We start from the raw sequence: 21,922 nt of genomic DNA, 5'->3' as shown, positions 1-21,922 counted from the left end.
AACAAGATCAAGGGCAAGATCCACCTCAAGATGGTGGTGAGCCACCAAGTGATTCCCAAGGTCGAGTTCTCCCTTTCGAGCAAGTTCAAGATCAAGAGCAAGCTCAAGATCAAGAACAAGCTCATGACGACGCTCAAGATGATCAAGTTTCCGCTCCTATTTTCACACCTGAGGAGGAATTAGAGCGTCGTGCCGCTAAGATTGCATCCAAGCTCACAACCAAAGGTCATCTCATGGAGAATGTGGTTGGAAGCCTAAGAAAGGGGGTAAGCACTCGTAGACAATTAGCAAACTATTGTGAACATCACGCGTTTGATTCCTTTGTCGAACCCCAAAAGGTTTATGAGGCACTCGAGGATCCGGATTGGCTCAATGCTATGCATGAAGAACTCAACAACTTCGAGCACAACCAAGTGTGAAGATTGGTGCCAAGGCCAACGGGGAATCATAATGTCATTGGAACCAAGTGGATATTCAAGAACAAGTAAGATGCTCATGGGATCATTGTTCGCAACAAGGCTCGTTTGGTGGCACAAGGCTACTCCTAAGTCGAGGGTATCGACTACGGTGAAACTTTTGCTCCCGTTGCTCGCCTTGAATCTATTTGTTTGTTGATTGCTTATGCTTCTCATCATAATTTCAAGTTGCAACAAATGGATGTCAAGAGTGCTTTTCTTAATTGTCCTATTAATGAGTTGGTGTATGTCAAACAACCCCCGGGTTCGAGGATCCCTATTTCCCCGATCATGTGTATCAACTCGACAAGGCACTCTATGGCCTTAAACAAGCCCCACGTGCGTGGTATGAGCATCTTACCGAGTTGTTGCAAGATCGTGGGTTCAAAATTGTAACACCCCCAGCGTCATGCTACAGTAATCCCCTCGAATGGCGCCATGTCATCATCTTACTCTTGCTAATCTTCACTTGATCCAAATCACAATTCAAATTCAAATCCAATCTAAAGGAAAAAATTCTTATTTGCCAAACCTGAAAACTAAAATGTACAAAGTGTGGCAAATAATCTCTAGGTATTTGTCATGTTGGAACCAACCTCTTTTGGATTCCCAAATTGCCCCTGGAAATTATTTAGTGGCCCAACAGCATCTTAATGAACATTTTAAATTCAAACATGATTCTAAACTCTTCAAAATAACCTCGAACTTTTTATGGCAGTGTCAAAATTTGCAATACAAATTATGAGCCAAGTTTCATATTTTGCATAATCTTTTGATAGCCTAAATAAGTACACACCGTGCCATTTATGAGAAAACCGAATACATAAAGGCAAAAATAAAAATAGGGAGAAGGCCCCCTGGCCCGACGGGGCCAATCGGCCCAGCTGGCCTCCTGAACCAGGCCGGCCCACCTCTCCCTGCTTCCCCCATAACCCCCACTACCCAACCGTAAACCCTAGCCCACTCCCCCGATTCCCCACTCTCCCCCTCTCTCGATCCCGATCTGGATCGAGATATTTTTCCCCCACCCTCGGTCGCCCACGCCCGAACCTCATTGCTCCCGACGCCGCGATGTCGCCGCCTGGCGCGTTCCGTCACCACCTCGCCCCAGAACCACCCTCGTCGCGCCGGACCATGCCGCCTGGCGACCCTGCTGCGGTGGACGAGCCGCCCGCCGGTGATGACCCCCCCTTCCTCGCGCCTGTGCCACGGCCTCCTCCTCATTGGACCTCGCCACCGCCCGTCGCCTCGTCCTCCTCATCTCCTCCTCGTTGACGACGCATCCCCGTCCTCCTCCCCAAAGGCTCCACCGAGCCTCGCCGCCCCCCTGCTCACCAACGCTGGTGAGGCCCCGGTCCTCCTCCTCCCCGTGCCCTCACGTCGGCGCTCGCCCGCGCCACCACACCATCCGCTCCGCATGCCCCAGCACGCGCCCGTCTCTACGCGTCGCTATGCCCGGCCACGACCACGCCCCACCGCCAGCTTTCCAACGCACCTGAAAACGCGACAGATGGCTGCCCGTACGCGAGATCCGGGCTCGCCGGAGTTTTCGCCGCCGTTCGACCTCGCCGGCGCACTCCGGTGGCCGAACTGACTCGACGCTGACGTGGCACCGCCGGCCCCACCGCTTAGCCACTGACCCTAGGTCCCACCTGGCCCTGTTGACCCAGTCAACGATGACTTGGCTGGCCCTGTTTCCATGACATGTGGGCCCCGCCTGTTAAAATGATTCTTATAAATAACTAAATCTGTAAACTAATTAATTAGCTAATTAAATCACTAATCACTCACTGACCAGTAGGCCCTACCCTTAATTAATCCTAAATAGTTTAACTAAAACCTAATTAAACTACTGTGAGGCTCACATGTGGATCCCACTGGACCCACATGTCAGGTTTGACCCCAGTCAACCGTCCTGTTGACTGCTGACATCACCTCTACGTCATGCTGACGTCATCCACTACTGTTCTGGATAATGTTGATTTAGATAATAAAATAATTCCAGAAAATGGTTTAATCTTTGAAAATTCATAGAAAATAAATCGTAGCTCGGTTGGAAAAACTTTATACATGAAAGTTGCTCAGAACGACGAGACGAACCGAATACACCAACCACATACCTGTCAGATGCCTCTAAATATCTGAACATGGAACTTTCCCCCTCCGGTCATCTGTCTAACACAGGTCCGGAACCGGGAATACATTCCCGGTTGAATGCCCCCTTCACCTATATCGTGTAGTCATACGTAAGGTCACACCCGGCACAACATATTGCCATGTTATTCTTTGTGATGCTATGTTTGCTTTATATTTACTGTTTCTCCCCCCTCTTCTCTCCGGTAGACCCCGAGACCAATGATGCCCCTGTGATCAACTACGTCGATGATGACCCCTCCTTGCCAGAGCAACCAGGCAAGCCCCCGCCCCTTTGATCATCCCGATATCGCCCATTCCATTCTCTCATGCTTGCACTAGATTTTGCTATTGTTATTGTTTGCTCCTATTCTGATGCATAGCCTGCTTTTGTAACCTGCTTATTGTTACCTTACCTGCTTATCCTAAACTGCTTAGTATAGGTTGGTTAGTGATCCATCAGTGACCCCCACCTAGTCCTTGTTGCCCCTGCTTCATCATTGAAGACCCGATCAACGGGATCAAAGACCAGGCCCCGGCACCGCACATCACTTTCACCTTAGTTGCTCGACACTGCTGGGTTACTATCGAGTGCCGAGGGTGACACCTCTACAACACTTATGATGTTAACCCTGTAGTGTAGCTATTCGGTTGTGGTCATCGAGGGTGATTCTGCCTTAACCACTTCCGATATGACTCTGTCGTGCAACCCCTCAAGTGTGAACCTCGGGGGTGATTCCTCTTACGTTCACCTTGATGATTACATCGAGTGGAATTCACCGGGGGTGATCCCTCGGGTTTCCCCCTTGATGTTTAGACACACAGTTACTATGATTACTATGACTTTACACTGAACCATGTTACTAAAGACGGGTCGACCCTGAGGGGTACCCGCACGAGCATAATTGCGAGTGATGTGGAGTCGGGTTGACCTAGAAGGTGCTCGAGCGATAATTACGAGGCATGGCCGGGCATTCTTAGCCCTTGCTGCAAGTCCTCGAGACGGGGCAACAGCGTCACATCTTTCGTGAGTCTCTGCTTGTTACCGCGCGATCCTAATCCACTATGATTTGGATATTTGATCTGAGGGGCCTCTGGCCTGATAGCACTAACCATCACGTGGGCATAGTATGGGTGTTCTGCATCGTATGCATCAGCCGAAGCTTAATAGACATCAGTAACTAAGCGGCGCGCGCCGTGTTGGACTGGTAAGCACCTGCCTTTTTGAAGGAGGTAGCTAGGTCTGCTCACCGGCCGCGTATGCAACGTGCAGGAGTTTCCGGGGCGATGGCCCATGACCCCTGGGGGCATAGGTTTAGTCCGGCGTGTTGGCCTCTCTATTAATCCTAGGTCGGGTTGCAGCATATTGTTTGGTTGACGCCGGGCATGACCCAGGAAAGTGTGTCCGGCCAGAGTTAATCAAGTGTGGTGGGTAAGTTGGTGCACCCCTGCAGGGAAGAAAACATCTATCGATAGCCTGTCCTACGGTAACGGACACTTGGAGTTGTATCCCGATTGATACAACTAGAACTGGATACTTGTGATGAGAATTGGATTGTGATGAGGTGATAACTAGATAGTATGGCTCTGGGATTACGTTCTCGCAGGGAGTCGAGAAAGGATCTCTGGCCGAGGTTGATAACACTACTACTACTATACTTTATGCTACTCTACTCCCTCCTGTTGCTGCAAGATGGTGGTTTCCAAAAGATGCTAGTCTTCGATAGGACTAGGCCTTATCTCTATTCTGGCATTTCTGCAGCCCAGTCCACATATACAGCCTTCCTTTGATAATGTTGCATATGTAGTGTAGATCCTTGCTTGCGAGTACTTTGGATGAGTACTCACGATTGCCTTGCTCCCTCTTTCCCCCCTTTTCCATTCTTCTCGGATGATGCAACCAAATGACGGAGTCCAGGAGCCAGATGACACCTTTGACGACTGCTACTACCCCGAGGGTGCCTACTACCACGTGACGGACGCCGACGACCAGGAGTAGTTAGGAGGCTCCTAGGCAGGAGGCCTTGCCTTTTCGATCGATGTTGCTTTTGTGCTAGCCTTCTTAAGGCAAACTTGTTTAACTCATGTCTGTACTCAGATGTTGTTGCTTCCGCTGACTTGTTTGTATTCGAGCTGATGTATTCGAGCCCCCGAGGCCCCTGGCTTGTATTATAAAGCTTGTATTATTTTAATTTATGTCTAGAGTTGTGTTGTGATATCTTCCCGTGAGTCCTTGATCTTGATCGTACACATTTGCATGCATGATTAGTGTACGATTGAATCGAGGGTGTCACAAGTTGGTATCAGAGCCGACTGCATGTAGGTAGCCCCCTTTCCAACTCCTTGGCTGAAGTTCAATCTAGTCACTGAAAAACTTTTACTAACAGTGGTTGTGTGTCTTACGGGCCCACGTTGCCATTGGGTGGTATTAGGATCTTTTACTCCTCACCTATACTCTGGGACTCTGTTCTCTCTTCTATTTGGGTTAAATGAATTTACGAACTACATTAGGTTCTCATAACGACTTTCCCTGGAGAGCCCCTTCATTTCGGATGGTTGCCTGCTTCACGAGAAGACTTTGAAGATAATCTCCGATCTACTCCCGAAAACTTGTGTCCATTTCTTTTGCAATCCCTTAACACCGTTGAATCCTTATGGATAACTGCGTAGATCGCTGTTCATACTTCCATCCCTAGTTGTTCTTGTTATTACAAGATACCCGAAAGTATTCTCTGACTTTCAAGAATCTTTTTCTAACTGCCTTGCAGCTCTTTTCCACCTGAATAACCCTACGAATAATTTGTCACACTTTCGGGGCTTCGTTCATCCCAGTTGTTCATATGTCTCACAAAATTCTTTGAATACTATTCGATCTTCCGATAATCCTTAGTAGCCTATTGCTCCTGTTTTTCCTTATCGTCTTGCATTATGGTTAATTCCATATGTCTAACAATATTCTTTAAACTCCTGTGAGATTTTCATTCTTATCCTATTGATTTGACATGTGCGTGAATGCACACATTCATTAGTTATTCCCTGGTAATTATTTATCCTTCTGGCTCAAACTCCACTCCGGGCATGAGCTGGTTCTCAGCAAATCAAACAATGAATGATTGTCGGTCTATGTATTTTCAACTTTCTTATCTTTTGATTAAAACATCTGCTTCTGATCCCCCGAATTGGAAATCACAATTCCTTTGCATTTAAGCTTTGGAATTATCAGATATTTCCAAAATCCGATGCATCTGCATTATTTCTTCTTCTGATTGAATATCGATACTCACATCAGCTCGTTGTGGATCGTCGGATCCATTATTGGATTATCATCCGACAGTGTCCTTCATATTCAAAGAACCTCGTGAAGTTCTTTCCCAGATACATAATGCCTTTGGTAATTGTATCCTCTCCTTTTGTGAACCATGCTCTACTTTCGAGTTGGTGTTGTTTACTTCTGAAGTTTGTGGAATAGGTTCCTAAGATGCCCCTATGGGTTGAACCTATGCCTCCCATAATCCGTTTGAACCCGAGAGTTTTAACAAGTCTTACTTTTTTGGTGTTTAGCCAGATAAAATTTCAACACTACAACTTTATCGAAAGCGAGAAGTGAATGGAAGGTTGTCCATTGGAGAAGTGGGAGTCGACCTTGAACTTTATGTTCATGCCCATGGAAACGATGTAGATCCTATTGAAGGAAATATGCCCTAGAGGCAATAATAAAGTTATTATTTATTTTCTTATATCATGATAAATGTTTATTATTCATGCTAGAATTGTATTAACCGGGAACATAATACATGTGTGAATACATAGACAAACATAGTGTCACTAGTATGCCTCTACTTGACTAGCTCGTGAATCAAAGATGGTTAAGTTTCCTAGCCATGGACAAAAGAGTTGTCATTTGATTAACGGGATCACATCATTAGGAGAATGATGTGATTGACTTGACCCATTCCGTTAGCTTAGCACACGATCGTTTAGTATGTTGCTACTGCTTTCTTCATGACTTATACATGTTCCTGTGACTATGAGATTATGCAACTCCCGTTTACCAGAGGAACACTTTGTGTGCTACCAAACGTCACAACGTAACTGGGTGATTATAAAGGTGCTCTACAGGTGTCTCCGAAGGTACATGTTGGGTTGGCGTATTTCGAGATTAGGATTTGTCACTCCGATTGTCGGAGAGGTATCTCTAGGCCCTCTCGGTAATACACATCAGTTAAGCCTTGCAAGCATTGCAACTAATGAGTTAGTTGCGGGATGGTGTATTACGAAACGAGTAAAGAAACTTGCCGGTAACGAGATTGAACTAGGTATTGAGATACCGACGATCGAATCTCGCGCAAGTAACATACCGATGACAAAGGGAACAGCGTATGTTGTTATGCGGTTTGACCGATAAAGATCTTCGTAGAATATGTGGGAGCCAATATGAGCATCCAGGTTCCGCTATTGGTTATTGACCGGAAACGTGTCTCGGTCATGTCTACATTGTTCTCGAACCCGTAGGGTCCGCACGCTTAAGGTTTCGATGACAGTTATATTATGAGTTTATGAGTTTTGATGTACCGAAGGAGTTCGGAGTCCCAGATGAGATCGGGGACATGACGAGGAGTCTCGAAATGGTCCAGACGTAAAGATCGATATATTGGACGACTATATTCGGAGTTTGGAAAGGTTCCGAGTGATTCGGGTATTTTTCGGAGTACCGGAGAGTTACGGGAATTCGCCGGGGAGTATATGGGCCTTATTGGGCCATACGGGAATAGAGGAGAAAGGCCAAAAGGAAGGAGGCGTGCTCCCCCCCTCTGGTCCGAATTGTACAAGGGGTGCAACCCCCTTTCCCTTCCTCCTCTCCCCCTCTTTCCTTCTCTCCTACTCCAACAAGGAAGGAGGAAGTCCTACTCCCGGTGGGAGTAGGACTCCCCTTGGCGCGCCCCCTCCTAGGCCGGACGCCCCCTCCCCCTTGCTCCTTTATATACGGGGGCAGGGGGCACCTCTAGACACAACAACAATTGATCCCTTGGATCTCTTAGCCGTGTGCGGTGCCCCCTCCACCATAGTCCACCTCGATAATATCGTAGCGGTGCTTAGGCGAAGCCCTGCGATGGTAGAACATCAAGATCGTCACCACGCCGTCATGCTGATGGAACTCTCCCTCGACACTCGGTTGGATCGGAGTTCGAGGGACGTCATCGAGCTGAACGTGTGCTAGAACTTGGAGGTACCGTAGTTTCGGTGCTTGATCGGTCGGGCCGTGAAGACGTACGACTACATCAACCGTGTTGCTCTAACGCTTCCGCTTTCGGTCTACGAGGGTACGTGGACAATACTCTCCCCTCTCGTTGCTATGCATCACCATGATCTTGCGTGTGCGTAGGAAATTTTTTGAAATTACTACGTTCCCCAACAGTGGCATCCGAGCCTAGGTTTTATGCGTTGATGTTATATGCACGAGTAGAACACAAGTGAGTTATGGGCGATACAAGTCATACTGCTTACCAGCATGTCATACTTTGGTTCGGTGGTATGTTGGATGAAGCAGCCCGGACTGACATTACGTGTACGCTTGCGCGAGACTGGTTCTACCGACGTGCTTTGCACACAGGTGGCTGGCGGGTGTCTGTTTCTCCAACTTTAGTTGAACTGAGTGTGGCTACGCCCGGTCCTTGCGAAGGTTAAAACAGCACTAACTTGACGAACTATCGTTGTGGTTTTGATGCGTAGGTAAGAACGGTTCTTGCTCAGCCCGTAGCAGCCACGTAAAATTTGCAACAACAAAGTAGAGGACGTCTAACTTGTTTTTGCAGGGCATGTTGTGATGTGATATGGTCAAGACGTGATGCTATATTTTATTGTATGAGATGATCATGTTTTGTAACCGAAGTTATCGGCAACTGGCAGGAGCCATATGGTTGTCGCTTTATTGTATGAAATGCAAACGCCCTGTAATTGCTTTACTTTATCACTAAGCGGTAGCGATAGTCGTAGAAGCAATAGATGGCGTAACGACAACGATGCTACGATGGAGGTCAAGGTGTCGCGCCGGTGACGATGGTGATCACGACGGTGCTTCGGAGATGGAGATCACAAGCACAAGATGATGATGCCCATATCATATCACTTATATTGATTGCATGTGATGTTTATCCTTTATGCATCTTATCTTGCTTTGATTGACGGTAGCATTTTAAGATGATCTCTCACTAATTATCAAGAAGTGTTCTCCCTGAGTATGCACCATTGTGAAAGTTCTTCGTGCTGAGACACCACGTGATGATCGGGTGTGATAGGCTCTACGTTCAAATACAACGGGTGCAAAACAGTTGCACACGTGGAATACTCAGGTTAAACTTGACAAGCCTAGCATATACAGATATGGCCTTGGAACACGGAGACCGAAAGGTCAAACGTGAATCATATAGTAGATATGATCAACATAGTGATGTTCACCATTGAAAACTACTCCATCTCACGTGATGATCGGACATGGTTTAGTTGATTTGGATCACGTGATCACTTAGATGACTACAGAGATGTTTGTCTAAGTGGGAGGTCTTAAGTAATATGATTAATTGAACTTTAATTTATCATGAACTTAGTCCTGGTAGTATTTTGCAAATTATGTTGTAGATCAATAGCTCGCGTTGTTGCTTCCCTATGTTTTTGCTTTCTTATGTTTTTATATGTGTTCCTAGAGAAAACTAAGTTGAAAAATGTTAGTAGCAATGATGCGGACTTGGTCCGTGATCTGAGGTTTATCCTCATTGCTGCACAGAAGATTTATGTCCTTGATGCACCACTAGGTGACAAACCTATTGCAGGAGCAGATGCAGACGTTATGAACGTTTGGCTAGCTCAAAATGATGACTACTTGATAGTTTAGTGCACCATGCTTAAACGGCTTAGAATCGGGACTTCAAAGACGTTTTGAACGTCATGGACCATATGAGATGTTCCAGGAGTTGAAGTTAATATTTCCAGGAAATACCCGAGTTGAGAGATATGAAGTCTCCAACAAGTTCTATAGCTAAAAGATGGAGGAGAATCGCTCAACTAGTGAGCATGTGCTCAGATTGTCTGGGTACTTCAATCACTTGAATCAAGTGGGAGTTAATATTATAGATAAGATAGTGATTGACAGAATTCTCTAGTCACCATCACTAAGTTACTAGAACTTCGTGCTGAACTATAGTATGCAAGGGATGACGAAAACGATTCCCGAGCTCTACGTGATGCTGAAATCGACGAAGGTAGAAATCAAGAAAGAGCATCAAGTGTTGATGATTGACAAGACCACTAGTTTCAAGAAAAGGGCAAAGGGAAAGAAAGGGAAACTTCAAGTAGAATGGCAAACAAGTTGTCACTCCCGTGAAGAAGACCAAAGCTGGACCAAAGCCTGAAACTGAGTGCTTACACTGCAAAGGAAATGGTCATTGGAAGCGGAAATGCCCTGAATATTTGGTGGACAAGAAGGATGGCAAAGTAAACAAGGGTATATTTGATATACTGGTTATTGATGTGTACCTTACTAGTGTTTATAGTAGCCCCTGAGTATTTGATACTTGTTCAGTTGCTAAGATTAGTAATTCTAAACAGGAGTTACAGAATAAACAGAAACTAGTTGAGGGTGAAGTAACGATGTGTGTTGGAAGTGGTTCCAAGATTGATATGATCATCATCGCACACTCCCTATACTTTCGGGATTTGTATTGAACCTAAATAAATGTTATTTGGCGTTTGCGTTGAGCATGAATATGATTTGATCATGTTTATTGCAATATGATTATTCATTTAAAGTCAGAGAATAATTGTTATTCTGTTTACATGAATAAAGCCTTCGATGGTCATACACCCAATGAAAATAGTTTATTGGATCTCAATCGTAGTGATACACATAATCATAATATTGATGCCAAAAGATGCAAGGTTGATAATGATAGTGCAACTTATTTATGGCACTGCCATTTGGGTCATATCGGTGTAAAGCGCATACTCCATGCTGATGGGTTTTTGGAATTACTTGATTATGAATCATTTGATGCTTGCGAACCGTGCCTTTTGGGCAAGATGACTAAAACTCCGTTCTTCGGAACAATGGAACGAGATACTGACTTGTTGGAAATAATACATACTGATGTATGCAGACCAATGAGTATTAAGGCTCGTGGCAAGTATCGTTATTTTCTGACCTTCACAGATGATTTGAGCAGATATGGGTATATCTACTTGATGAAACATAAGTCTGAAATAGTTGAAAGGTTCAAAGGATTTCAGAGTGAAGTGGAAAATCATCGTAACAAGAAAATAAAGTTTCTGCGATATGATCGTGGAGATGAATATTTGAGTTACGAGTTTGGCCTTCAGTTAAAATAATGTGGAATAGTTTCACAAACTCATGCCACCTAGAACACCACAGCGTAACGGTGTGTCGGAACGTCGTAACCGCACTTTATTGGATATTATGCGACCTATGATGTCTCTTATCGGTTTACCATTATCATTTTGGGGTTATGCATTAGAGACAATTGCATTCACTTTAAATAGGGCACCATCAAAATCCATTGAGACGACGGCTTATGAACTGTGGTTTGGCAAGAAACCAAAGTTGTCATTTGTTAAAGTTTGGGGCTGCGATGCTTATGTGAAAAAAGTTTCAACCTAATAAGCTCGAACCTAAATCCGAGAAGTACGTCTTCATAGAATACCCAAAGGAAACTGTTGGGTACACCTTCTATCACAGATCCAAAGGCAAGTTATTCGTTGCTAAGATGGATCCTTTCTAGAGAAGAAGTTTCTCTCAAAAGAAGTGAGTGGGAGGAAAGTAGAGCTTGATAAGGTAATTGTACCTTCTCCCGAATTGAAAAGTAGTTAAACACAGAAATCGGTTCCAGTGATTCCTACACCAATTAGTGAGGAAGCTAATGATGATGATCATGAAACTTCAGATCAAGTTACTACCGAACCTCGTAGGTCTTCCAGAGTAAGATCCGCACCAGAGTGGTACGATAACCCTGTTTTGGAAGTCATGTTACTGGACCATGATGAACTTACGAACTATGAGGAAGCGATGATGAGCCCAGATTCCGCAAAATGGCTTGAGGCCATAAAATCTGAGGTAGGATCCATGTATGAGAACAAAGTATGGACTTTGGTTGACTTGCTCGATGATCAGCAAGCCATGTTAAATAAATGGATCTTCAAGAGGAAGACGGACGCTAATAGTAGTGTTACTATCTACAAAGCTCGACTTGTTGCGAAAGGTTTTCAACAAGTTCAAGATGTTGAATATGATGAGATTTCTCACTCGTAACGATGCTTAAGTCTGTCCGAATCATGTTAGCAATTGCCACATTTTATGAAATCTGGCAAATGGATGTCAAAACTGCATTCCTTAATGGATTTATTAAAGAAGAGTTGTATATGATGCAACCAGAAGGTTTTGTCAATCCTAAAGGTGCTAACAAAATGTGCAAGCTCCAGCGATCCATCAATGGACTGGTGCAAGCATCTCGGAGTTTGAATATACGCTTTGATGAGTTGATCAAAGCATATGGTTTTATACAGACTTTTTGAGAAGCCTGTATTTACAAGAAAGTGAGTGGGAGCACTACAACCTTTCTGATAAGTATATGTGAATGACATATTGTTGATCGGAAATGATGTAGAATTTTCTAGAAAGCATAAAGAAGTGTTTGAAAGGAGTTTTTCAAAGAAAGACCTCGGTGAAGCTGCTTACACATTGAGCATCAAGATCTATAGAGATAGATCAAGACGCTTGATAAGATTTTTCAATGAGTACATACCTTGACAAGATTTTGAAGTAGTTCAAAATGGAACAGTCAAAGAAAGAGTTCTTGCCTGTGTTGCAAAGGTATGAAATTGAGTAAGACTCAAATCTCGACCACGACAGAAAATAGAAAGAGAATGAAAGTCATTCCCTATGCATCAGTCATAGGTTCTATAAAAGTATGCCATGCTATGGTCCAGACCTATTGTATACCCTGCCTTGGTTTGGCAAGGGAGTATAATAGTGATCTAAGAGTAGATCACTGGACATTGGTCAAAATTATCCCTAGTGGAATAAGGATATGTTTCTCGATTATGGAGGTGACAAAAGGTACGTCGTAAAAGGTTACGTCGATACAAGTTTTGGCACTGATCCAGATAACTCTAAGTCTTAATCTGGATACATATTGAAAGTGGGAGCAATTAGCTAGAGTAGCTCCGTGCAGAGCATTGTAGACATAGAATATTTGCAAAATACATACGGCTCTGAATGTGACAGACCCGTTGACTAAACTTCTCTCACAAGCAAAACATGATCATACCTTAGTACTCTTTGGGTGTTAATCACATAGCGATCTGAACTAGATTATTGACTCTAGTATACCCTTTGGGTGTTAGTCACATAACGATGTGAAGTATGGATGTTAATCACATACAGATGTGAATATTGGTGTTGAATCACATGCTGATGTGAACTAGATTATTGACTCTAGTGCAAGTGGGAGACTGAAGGAAATATGCCCTAGAGGCAATAATAAAGTTATTATTTATTTCCTTATATCATGATAAATGTTTATTATTCATGCTAGAATTGTATTAACCGGAAATATAATACATGTGTGAATACATAGACAAACATAGTGTCACTAGTATGCCTCTACTTGACTAGCTCGTGAATCAAAGATGGTTAAGTTTCCTAGCCATGGACAAAAGAGTTGTCATTTGATTAACGGGATCACATCATTAGGAGAATGATTTGATTGACTTGACCCATTCCGTTAGCTTAGCACACGATCATTTAGTATGTTTCTACTGCTTTCTTCATGACTTATACATGTTCCTGTGACTATGAGATTATGCAACTCCCGTTTACCAGAGGAACACTTTGTGTGCTACCAAACGTCACAACATAACTGGGTGATTATAAAGGTGCTCTACAGGTGTCTCCGAAGGTACATGTTGGGTTGGCGTATTTCGAGATTAGGCTTTGTCACTCCGATTGTCGGAGAGGTGTCTCTAGGCCCTCTCGGTAATACACATCACTTAAGCCTTGCAAGCATTGCAACTAATGAGTTAGTTGCGGGATGATGTATTACGGAACGAGTAAAGAGACTTGCCGGTAACGAGATTGAACTAGGTATTGAGATACCGACGATCGAATCTCGGGCAAGTAACATACCGATGACAAAGGGAACAACGTATGTTGTTATGCGGTTTGACCGATAAAGATCTTTGTAGAATATGTGGGAGCCAATATGAGCATCCAGGTTCCGCTATTGGTTATTGACCGAAAACGTGTCTCGGTCATGTCTACATTGTTCTCGAACCCATAGGGTCCGCACGCTTAAGGTTTCGATGACAGTTATATTATGAGTTTATGAGTTTTGATGTACCGAAGGAGTTCAGAGTCCCAGATGAGATCTGGGACATGACGAGGAGTCTCGAAATGGTCCAGACGTAAAGATCGATATATTGGACGACTATATTCGAAGTTCGGAAAGGTTCCGAGTGATTCGGGTATTTTTCGGAGTACCGGAGAGTTACGGGAATTCGCCGGGGAGTATATGGGCCTTATTGGGCCATGCGGGAATAGAGGAGAAAGGCCAAAAGGAAGGAGGCGTGCGCCCCCCCTCTGGTCCGAATTGGAGAAGGGGTGCAGCCCCCTTTTCCTTCCTCCTCTCCCCCTCTTTCCTTCTCTCCTACTCCAACAAGGAAGGAGGAAGTCCTACTCCCGGTGGGAGTAGGACTCCCCTTGGCGCGCCCCCTCCTAGGCCGGACGCCCCCTCCCCCTTGCTCCTTTATATACGGGGGCAGGGGGCACCTCTAGACACAACAACAATTGATCCCTTGGATCTCTTAGCCGTGTGCGGTGTCCCCCTCCACCATAGTCCACCTCGATAATATCGTAGCGGTGCTTAGGTGAAGCCCTGCGATGGTAGAACATCAAGATCGTCACCACGCCGTCGTGCTGACGGAACTCTCCCTCGACACTCGGCTGGATCGGAGTTCGAGGGACGTCATCGAGCTGAACGTGTGCTAGAACTTGAAGGTGTCGTAGTTTCAGTGCTTGATCGGTCGGGCTGTGAAGACGTACGACTACATCAACCGCGTTGCTCTAACGCTTCCGCTTTCGGTCTATAAGGGTACGTGGACAATACTCTCCCCTCTCGTTGCTATGCATCACCATGATATTGCGTGTGCATAGGAAATTTTTTGAAATTACTACGTTCCCCAACACCTATCATGTAAGCTTCTTGTAATAATAACTTCCTTGATATAATATCATCCGGTCTCTGGGATTTGTTCTTTTGCAATCATGGTTCTGGCCATATTGTTCTTCTTTGATCCCATTTCTCGAACAAGTTAAAGTACTTGTCTTCTACAGATCATTTCACCTGTCAAGCATCTATTCTACTCTATCTTCGAGTATTACCCTCTGGTATCTCAAGAATATCAAACAATTGTGTTGCTTCTTATGAGTCTTCATCTAATATTGCTCCTCAGCGATTTCAGATTGCCCCGGGTTCCGAGTTATTAGTCACTCGAGAACACTGATAAGTGAATCGATTCCGCACTATGATTCAATAACTCTAAGTAATTTTCATTGCTTACGAGTTTAATAATCCTTCAAGTCATTCCTAGCCTGATTGGCTATATCATTATCGTGCTAAATTTTAACTGTGGTACCTGGTCATTCTTCCCGGAGCACAACTTTCGACGACGAGCTAAGCTTATGTCGATCTTCCTTGTCATATCATTTCTCCTTGAATAACAAGCTTGATTTTGAGTTTGTGTCGTACCCGTGGTTCCAGTAACCTTTCGCTTTATCATTCCTTTGACTTGATGACATCGCCGATTGATTACATCTTCATGAAATCTCTCGACAAATGTGTCATGATCATCATCAACATTTTGAGCTCTTCCAGGATATCAATCGAATTCATGATGAGAAATACCATCCGTGCCCCTTGATGATTTGGATTATCATCGACAACATTCTTGCCTTCCCCCAACACAATTTTGTTCATATCATTTTGGCATTACATCCTTTTGACTTGTCGATGGATTGCTGGTGAACCCATTGGCCACATCCTCATCTTTCAAAGATGAAATTGTATGAACTATTCTAGCAGTTCCTGCGGGGTCCTTTGTGAATTCGAAAGTTTGACTTTTACCTGATGACCATGTCAATGATATCCCGAAGCATGTATGTGGTACTCCGAATATCAACAAGAACATTGGAGGCGCAATGCTAAATGTTTCTCGATTTATTATTCAAGCACCATGGTGTGGGTAATATCATGATTCTTCCCTCATCCCTTTGTATAAATACTTTTGAACTTGCTGTCCTATCATGTATATCATGCTCCGCTTTTCTTTGGGAAGGATATACTCCCAATTCTTGTGTGAAACACATTTCCTTTCCATTGGTCTATTAAGCCTGACAGACACATTTTCCTTTCCGTTGGTCTGTTTAATCCGACAATTTCATTTTCCTTTCAATTGGTTGTTTAAACTTTCTTGTGGTCTATATGACCTAAGCAATATTAATTCTCTTCCTATGAAAAACACCTCGGTCTAAAACTCTGTCAGTGTAACCCTATTATTGATCATGACATCCCGGCAACCACCGATGGATGAGAAGTTTACCTAATGGTCCGCCTCGTTTTTACGAGCAGGAAAATGGTTATCTTTGTTCCTCTCCCTTGGAACCAACGTTGTTGCCAACATAGTTGACTGACTATCCTCTGACCTGCCTTGCTATTATGGCCGCGCAAAATGTTAGCGTCTTCCTGCTTCTAACCCACATGGTGGGCCCATAACCCACAGTTCGCCACAGGATCGAAACCTGACTCTCCTGTACATCCTTGTTTTCCAAAATTGTTCCTCACGCTAGGCTTCGTAAGTAATTCACGAGCCACCTTCCGAGAGATCACAAATTCTAGTATCAGACAAAATACTTATTCTCGTCGCTCTAAAACCCTTTCACACTCTGTTTCTGGCAACGAACGATTGCCTACCCGATTGAAGCTTCTTATTGCACCTTCTTACCTTGCTCTCGATGACTTTCTTGAATTTAAACTCGAGAGATACCTCTTTGCCACGTTCACTGAGATAGTCCCAAGGTAACTATCTTGTGTTGAGCTCCGTCCTTCCCGAGTCTTTCCTCCTTACTCCACCCCTTAAATCTCGGGACGAGATTTCTTGTAGTGGAGGAGATTTGTAACACCCCCAGCGTCATGCTACAGTAATCCCCTGTTAATGGTGCCATGTCATCATGTTACTGTTGCTAATCTTCACTTGATCCAAATCACAATTCAAATTCAAATCCAATCTAAAGTCAAAAATTCTTATTTGCCAAACCAGAAAACTAAAATGTTCAAAGTGTAGCAAATAATCTCTAGGTATTTGTCATGTTGGAACCAACCTCTTTTGGATTCCCAAATTGCCCCTGGAAATTTATTTAGTGGCCCAACAGCATCTTAATGAACATTTTAAATTCAAATATGATTCTAAACTCTTCAAAATAACCTCGAACTTTTTATGGCAGTGTCAAAATTTGGAATACAAATTATGATCCCAGTTTCATATTTTGCATAATCTTTTTATAGCCTAAATAAGTACACACCGTGCCATTTATGAGAAAACCGAATACATAAAGGCAAAAATAGAAATAGGGAGAAGGCCCCCTGGCCCGACGGGGCAAATCGGCCCAGCTGGCCTCCCGAACCAGGCCGGCCCACCTCTCCCTGCTTCCCCCATAACCCCCACTACCCAACCATAAACCCTAGCCCACTCCCCCGATTCCCCACTCTCCCCCTCTCCCGATCCCGATCTGGATCGGGATATTTCCCCCCACCCTCGGTCACCGATGCCCGAACCTCACCGCTCCTGATGCCGCGATGCCGCCGCCTGGTGTGTTCCGCCGCCACCTCGCCCCAGAACCGCCCTCGTAACGTCGGACCGCGCCGCCCGGCGACCCTGCTGCGGTGGACGAGCCGCCCGCCGACGACGACCCCCCTCCCTCGCGCCCGTGCCACGGCCTCCTCCTCATCGGACCCCGCCACCGCCCATCGCCTCGTCCTCCTCGTCTCCTCCTCGCCGAGGACGCGTCCCCGTCCTCCTCCCCATAGGCTCCACCGAGCCTCGCCGCCCCCCTGCTCACCAACGCTGGTGAGGACCTCGGTCCTCCTCCTCCCCGTGCCCTCACGTCGGCGCTCGCCCGCACCACCACACCATCCGCTCCGCATGCCCAAGCACGCACCAGTCGCTGCGCGTCGCTATGCCCGGCCACGACCGCGCCCCACCGCCAGCTTTCCAACGCACCCGAAAACGCGGCAGATGGCCACCCATACGCGAGATCCGGGCTCGCTGGAGTTTTCGCCGCCGTTCGACCTTGCCGGCGCACTCCGGTGGCCAAACTGACTCGACGGCGACGTGGCACCACGGGCCCCACCGCTCAGCCACTGACCCTGGGTCCCACCTGGCCCTGTTGACCCATTCAACGATGACTTGGCTGGCCCTGTTTCCATGACATGTGGGCCCCGCCTGTTAAAATGATTCTTATAAATAACTAAATCTGTAAATTAATTAATTAGCTAACTAAATCACTAATCACTCACTGACCAGTAGGCACCACCCTTAATTAATCCTAAATATTTTAACTAAAACCTAATTAAACTACTGTGAGGCTGGCATGTGGGTCCCACTGGACCCACATGTCAGGTTTGACCCCAGTCAACAGTCCTGTTGACTGCTGACATCACCTCTACGTCATGGTGATGTCATCCACTACTGTTTTGGATAATGTTGATTTAGATAATAAAATAATTCCAGAAAATGGTTTAATCTTTGAAAATTCATAGAAAATAAACCGTAGCTCGGTTGGAAAAACTTTATACATGAAAGTTGCTCAGAACAACGAGACAAACCCAAATACACCAACCACATACCTGTCAGATGCCTCTAAATATCTGAACATGGAACTTTCCCCCTCCGGTCATCTGTCTAACACAGGTCCAGAACCGGGAATACATTTCCGGTTGAATTCCCCCTTCACCTACATCGTGTAGCCATACGTAAGATCACACCCCGCACAACATATTGCCATGTTATTCTTTGTGATGCTATGTTTGCTTTATATTTACTGTTTCTTCCCCCTCTTCTCTCCGGTAGACCCCGAGACCGATGTTGCCCCTGTGATCTACTACGTCGACGATGACCCCTCCTTGCCAGAGCAACCAGGCAAGCCCCCCCTTTGATCATCCCGATATCGCCCATTCCATTCTCTCATGCTTGCATTAGATTTTGCTATTGTTATTGTTTGCTCCTATTCTGATGCATAGCCTGCTTTTGTAACCTGCTTATTGTTACCTTACCTCCTTATCCTAAACTGCTTAGTATAGGTTGGTTAGTGATCCATCAGTGACCCCCACCTAGTCCTTGTTGCCCCTGCTTCATCATTGAAGACCCGATCAACGGGATCGAAGACCAGGCCCCGGCACCGCACATCACTTTCCCCTTAGTTGCTCGACACTGTTGGGTTACTATCGAGTGCTGAGGGTGACACCTCTACAACACTTCTGATGTTAACCCTGTAGTGTAGCTATTCGGTCATGGTCATCGAGGGTGATTCTGCCTTAACCACTTCCGATATGACTATCGTGCAACCCCTCAAGTGTGAACCTCGGGGGTGATTCCTCTTACGTTCACCTTGATGATTACATCGAGTGGAATTCACCGGGGGTGATTCCTCGGGTTTTCCCCTTGATGTTTAGACACACAGTTACTGTGATTACTATGACTTTACACTGAACCATGTTACTAAAGATGGGTCGACCCTGAGGGGTACCCGCGCGAGCATAATTGCGAGTGATGTGGAGTCGGGTTGACCTGGAAGGTGCCCGAGAGATAATTACGAGGCGTGGCCGGGCATTCTTAGCCCTTGCCGCAAGTCCTCGAGACGGGGCAACGGGGTCACATATTTCATGAGTCTCTGCTTGTTACCGCGCACTCCTAATCCACTACGATTTGGATATTTGATCCTGGGGGCCTCTGGCGTGATAGCACTAACCATCACGTGGGCATAGTATGGGCGTTCTGCGTCGTATGCATCAGCCGAAGCTTAATAGACGTCAGTGACTGAGCTGTGCACGCCGGGTTGGACTGGTAAGCACCTGCTTTTTGAAGAAGGTAGCTAGGTCTGCTCACCGGCTGCGTACGCAACATGCAGGAGTTTTCGGGGCGATGGCCCATGACCCCTGGGGGCATAGGTTTAGTCCGGCGTGCTGACCTCTCTATTAATCCTAGGTCAGGTTGCAGCGTATTGTTTGGCCGAGGCCGGGCATGACCCAGGAAAGTGTGTCCGGCCGGAGTTAATCGAGCGTGGTGGGTAAGTTGGTGCACCCCCGCAGGGAAGAAAACATCTATCGATAGCCTGTCCTATGGTAATGGACACTTGGAGTTGTATCCCGACCGATACAACTAGAACTGGATACTTGTGATGAGAATTGGATTGTGATGAGGTGATAACTGGATAGTATGGCTCTGGGATTGCTTTCTCGCAGGGAGTCGAGAAAGGATCTCTGGCCGAGGTTGATAACACTACTACTACTTTACTTTATGCTACTCTACTCCCTCTTGTTGCTGCAAGATGGTAGTTTCCAGAAGATGCTAGTCTTCGATAGGACTAGGCCTTCTCTCTATTCTGGCATTTCTGCAGCCCAGTCCACATATACAGCCTTCCTTTGATAATGTTGCATATGTAGTGTAGATCCTTGCTTGCGAGTACTTTGGATGAGTACTCACAGTTGCCTTGCTCCCTCTTTTCCCCCTTTTCCATTCTTCTCAGATGACGCAACCAGATGACGGAGTCCAGGAGCCAGATGACACCTTTGACAAGTACTACTACCCCGAGGGTCTACCACGTGACGGACGCCGACGACCAGGAGTAGTTAGGAGGCTCCTAGGCAGGAGGCCTTGCCTTTTCGATCGATGTTACTTTTGTGCTAGCCTTCTTAAGGCAAACTTGTTTAACTCATGTCTGTACTCAGATATTGTTGCTTCCGCTGACTCGTTTGTATTCGAGCTGATGTATTCGAGCCCCCGAGACCCCTGGCTTGTATTATAAAGCTTGTATTATTTTAATTTGTGTCTAGAGTTGTGTTGTGATATCTTCCCGTGAGTCCTTGATCTTGATCATACACATTTGCATGCATGATTAGTTTATGATTGAATCAAGGGCGTCACAGAAATTGGGAAAATCGACCCTAATACTGAGAAGGTCAAAGGGGAGTTGTTTGTATGCCAACTATATGTTGATGATATTATCTTTGGTTCCTGATAACCCACAAGTGTAGGGGATCACAACAGCTTTTGAGGGTAAAGTATTCAACCCAAATTTATTGATTCGACACAAGGGGAGCCAAAGAATATTCTTGAGTATTAGCAGTTGAGTTGTCAATTCAACCACACCTGGATAACTTAGTATCCGCAGCAAAGAATTTAGTAGCAAAGTAGTATGATAATAAAGGTAACGATAGCAAAAGTAATATTTTTGGGTTTTGTAGTGATTGTAACAGTAGCAACGGAAAAGTAAATAAGCGAAGCACAATATGTGAAAAGCTCATAGGCAATGGATCAGTGATAGATAATTATGTCGGATGCGATTCCTCATGTAATAGCTATAACATAGGGTGACACAGAACTAGCTCCAATTCATCAATGTAATGTAGGCATGTATTCCGTAAATAGTCATACGTGCTTATGGAAAAGAACTTGCATGACATCTTTTGTCCAACCCTCCCGTGGCAGCAGGGTCCTAGCGGAAACTAAGGGATATTAAGGCCTCCTTTTAATAGAGAACCGGACCAATGCATTAACACATAGTGAATACATGAACTCCTCAAACTACGGTCATCACCGAGAAGTATCCCGATTATTGTCACTTCGGGGTTGTCGGATCATAACACATAACAGGTGACTATAGACTTGCAAGATAGGATCAAGAACACACATATATTCATGAAAACATAATAGGTTCAGATCTGAAATCATGGCACTCGGGCCCTAGTTACAAGCATTAAGCATAGCAAAGTCATAGCAACATCAATCTCAGAACATAGTGGATACTAGGGATCAAACCCTAACAAAACTAACTTGATTACATGGTAAATCTCATCCAACCCATCACTGTCTATCAAGCCTACGATGGAATTACTCACGCATGGTGGTGAGCATCATGAAATTGGTGATGGAGGATGGTTGATGATGACGATGGCGACAAATCCCCCTCTCCGGAGCCCCGAACGGACTCCAGATCA

Source organism: Triticum aestivum, chromosome 2B, assembly GCF_018294505.1.
Source record: "Triticum aestivum cultivar Chinese Spring chromosome 2B, IWGSC CS RefSeq v2.1, whole genome shotgun sequence".
In the NCBI taxonomy this organism is placed as follows: Eukaryota; Viridiplantae; Streptophyta; class Magnoliopsida; order Poales; family Poaceae; genus Triticum; species Triticum aestivum.
The sequence above is the reverse complement of the archived record's forward strand: the minus strand, read 5'-3'. Positions refer to the sequence as shown.